The sequence below is a fragment of the Grammomys surdaster genome, unplaced genomic scaffold (genome assembly GCF_004785775.1).
Source record: "Grammomys surdaster isolate TR1022 unplaced genomic scaffold, NIH_TR_1.0 213, whole genome shotgun sequence".
Classification (NCBI taxonomy): Eukaryota; Metazoa; Chordata; class Mammalia; order Rodentia; family Muridae; genus Grammomys; species Grammomys surdaster.
The window spans coordinates 9,315,559-9,318,925 of record NW_021604658.1 but is presented as its reverse complement, the minus strand read 5'-3'; the positions used below and the strand labels follow the sequence as shown (position 1 = coordinate 9,318,925).

The 3,367-nt window shown below is 41.6% G+C and overlaps 1 non-coding gene across 1 annotated transcript; it reads right to left on the bottom strand.

Moving 5' to 3' along the window:
* Positions 1-2,382: 2,382 nt before the first annotated feature.
* On the bottom strand, positions 2,383-2,525 carry LOC114625219. Its single transcript, XR_003712026.1, has one exon. It is a non-coding gene; the product is annotated as a small nucleolar RNA SNORA48 (small nucleolar RNA).
* Positions 2,526-3,367: the final 842 nt, after the last annotated feature.

The following is a 3,367-nucleotide window of genomic DNA, read 5'->3' as shown; positions in this document are numbered from 1 at the left end:
TTTCCTTGAAGAATTAGGATGACACTAAATGGTGGGTATCAGGTCAAATATTGGATTGTAGTTAGAGATTAGGTTGGTTTAATATTGGAGTTATCTTGCCATGCTGGCCGTTGTGGATCATCAGCCTTGTAGCCTGGTAGGATTCTTCAGTACTTGTCTGCTTTGGAAGCTTGCATGGCATCTTCTGGTAACCTGAGAGGCAGTCTTCAGGGAGAAGGAAGTGAAGTCAGGGACTGCGCAGGACCCTCCAGACCATGTGTCTGAAATACATGGTATAAATAGTATATTTGTGAGGCAAATACATAGTCTATGTACCCCATACTGACCTCAAGGTTAACACATAGGAGTCTACAGTACTATTCTGCTTGCTTCTTTCTCTCCAGTGCTGCACATACAGATTCAGATTTTCCCTGAAATATTGATTCAAAGAAATTCTTGTTATTAAATATTGTAACAACATTAACACACTATTAAAACTCTAATTATTGACAGAAATTTAAGATTCATTTTTAATAAACAAATAGCTAGAATTTGATATGGTACTTTTATGCCTCCACAGAATTTCTTCCTTTTGAACTTTTTATTTTATTTTATTTTATTTTATTTTTTGGCTATGGCCTCATATATATACTAGGCAAATCTTCTTCCTCTAACCTTCAACTTCTAATCAGTAAAATGTATTTAATTCTTTTAAAACATAAATTGATTCTTTGTGAATTTCACATCATGCATGCCAGTCCTGCTCATCTCCCTTTCTCCTCATATCCACCCTTCTCCTACACAACCTCTTCTCCAAATAACACACACACACCCACACACACCACCACTACCACCACCACCACCACCATCACCACCACCACCACCACCACCACCACCACCACCATCATCACCATCACCACCACCACCACCACCACTACCACCACCACCACCACCACCGACAACGACAACAAAAACAAAGCATAGAAAACATCTCATTGTGGAAACTGTAGTATGTCACAGTGTGTCCCACAATATATCCCTTTATCCACACATCTTCACTTGTAAATGTTCATTGCAATGAGTCAATGAGTCATTGGCCTACTTTGGTATCTCTGGCTTCAGTGACACCAACAATATTGGAATGTCATTGGGACTCCTTCTGGTTATACTGTTGTTGCCCTGTGTCGTGGAGATCCTGCAGGTTTGGAACAGCAAGACTGGTCCTTTCACACATTTCAACCATTTGCAGACGATACAGATTTTGGGATGGGGTAATATTTCAGAGCCTAGGATCTGGGCCTGGGTGGTAGTTGAGCTGAACAGCCCACAGGCTCTACCTTATTTTCACTACCAGAGGAGCCCTTCAGCACTATTCTGGCTAGGCCACTCAATGATGCCATCAAAGAAGCAAGTGTCAGCTGTGTTGTTTTAATGACGCATCACATCAGATGCATGCCAAAGCCAGCTCTCCAGTGCTCTTACCCTTGCGGTTGGCTCACCTGAACCCCTGCCATTCAGCACCAGCTTTGCTGTGCTGTCCAGACCAGGTACAGGGCCGGCTCTCCTGACTATTGCAGCTCTTGAGGAGCAGAGATAGCTTTCTTTGGCTCATGATCCCCGTGAGCCACTTTCCTGATTGCCAGAGAGAGTGGTGGTGGTGCTGGGGAGCTGGGGGCTAGGCATCACCTCTTCTCCCATGCCAATCCAAGGCAGACAAGTGGCAGAGTCAGCTCTCCCACACTCGTTCACTCAGGGCAGGCTTACCTACACCCCTGCCATCAGAACTATCTCCACTGTGCTGCTCGGACAAAGCCTAATGTCTACGCTCCAACGTAGGTGAGTTATGGAGCTAGCCCTCCAGAGCACTGCATCTGGTGAGAGGTGAGGCCAGTTATGCACTGTTTCTAGATATCCATGTGGTACCTGGGGTGCTGCCTTGACCAGGGACATTCCAACGTTCTCTAGCAGTAATATGAGCCACGGATGTCTACACTGACACCTGCTGCTATATAGCCACGGACTCAGACATGATTCTTGGTGGCAGTTTGGGCTGTGACCTCACCATCACCCCATGTGGTATAGCTGGCCACTCACAATAAGCTACTCCTTTTCACTCTTAAGTCTCCGGTTCTGTCTCTCTTCACGATGCTCAAGCTGCTCCACCTCTCTTTCTCTCCCATCTACCACCACAGACTCACACACTGTGGTGACTCTGTCTGCAGGCTGGCCATGGCTAGCAGGCCTCTGTGTGAGTTTCTCCATGCAGAGTGACATGGCAGCACTGGTGTCTATGGTCCACCTGTGCCTTGTGCTAGAAGGCAGATCTCTGGGTGTCATGGCAGTCCACAAGTCTCTGTCTGTCTTACTCCTCCTGTGCTGTGCTGCCTGAATTTGATTAGATTTTTGGATGTTTTAGGCATAAGACAGCTTTGGCAATCATGCTACACTCCAAGCTAGGAGAAACAAGGACTGCTGTCGGCTCTGCCCCTGACTGATATAAGAACAATACCAACAACAAGGTGTCTCTTTGCCCAGTGCCAGGAGTTGTATTTAAATCTTAAATTAAATGTATAAATGAAATGCCTTTCTGAAGGCATTTATTGATCCTTCTTGTGGTATGAACATTTGAAACTTAACTATGTGGTAGGCATGTATGTGAATGGATACTCCAAGAATGTCAAGTATTTTAGAATTTATCAACAAATATATTAATTAATGATTCAATTTTAATGTTATTCTTTTTATATTACTTCCAATATATTATGCAAAAGATCTTAGACTAGTGAGTAAAAAAACAGTAAAAAATAAAACACAGAAAAGTATAAAAGTATAGGGGGCCATTAATATTCTAAATGTTAAAAAGTATGTTTATCATGAAGGTTTAACTAGAAAAACAATTATAGATTAGCAGGTGACTGAAGAAGGAAAAGTTCAGAAACAACCTGGAGCAAAGTTTAGAGATTTAGACATAATAAATAATGAGGTATGAGATTTTTAGGGAAATGAGAAATGGATTACATGGCTAATTATTTGTGTAAGATAAAATTAGATTTTTTTAATCCAAGTTAAAAAAAACTACAAACATTAGGAGAAAGTATAAATAAATGTGTAAAGACAAAGGAGGGTAATATCAAAATAAGCCACGGAAGGAATGGATTTATTACTTAATCACTTAAAACTTTCTAAAAATCAGTAGATTTTTGTACAGCATCTCATAGCTTCTCTATCTATACTGGTCTTTCCACAACATGCCATTTTCAATTGAGTATTCTACTCAGTGTGCAGAAATGAATGTTAATGAGCTCTCCCCTAAACAGTGAATTAAGATGCTAGGTAACTTCTTTTTATTAAATAATTGCTCTCAGACTTACAGAGAAATTGACATTTC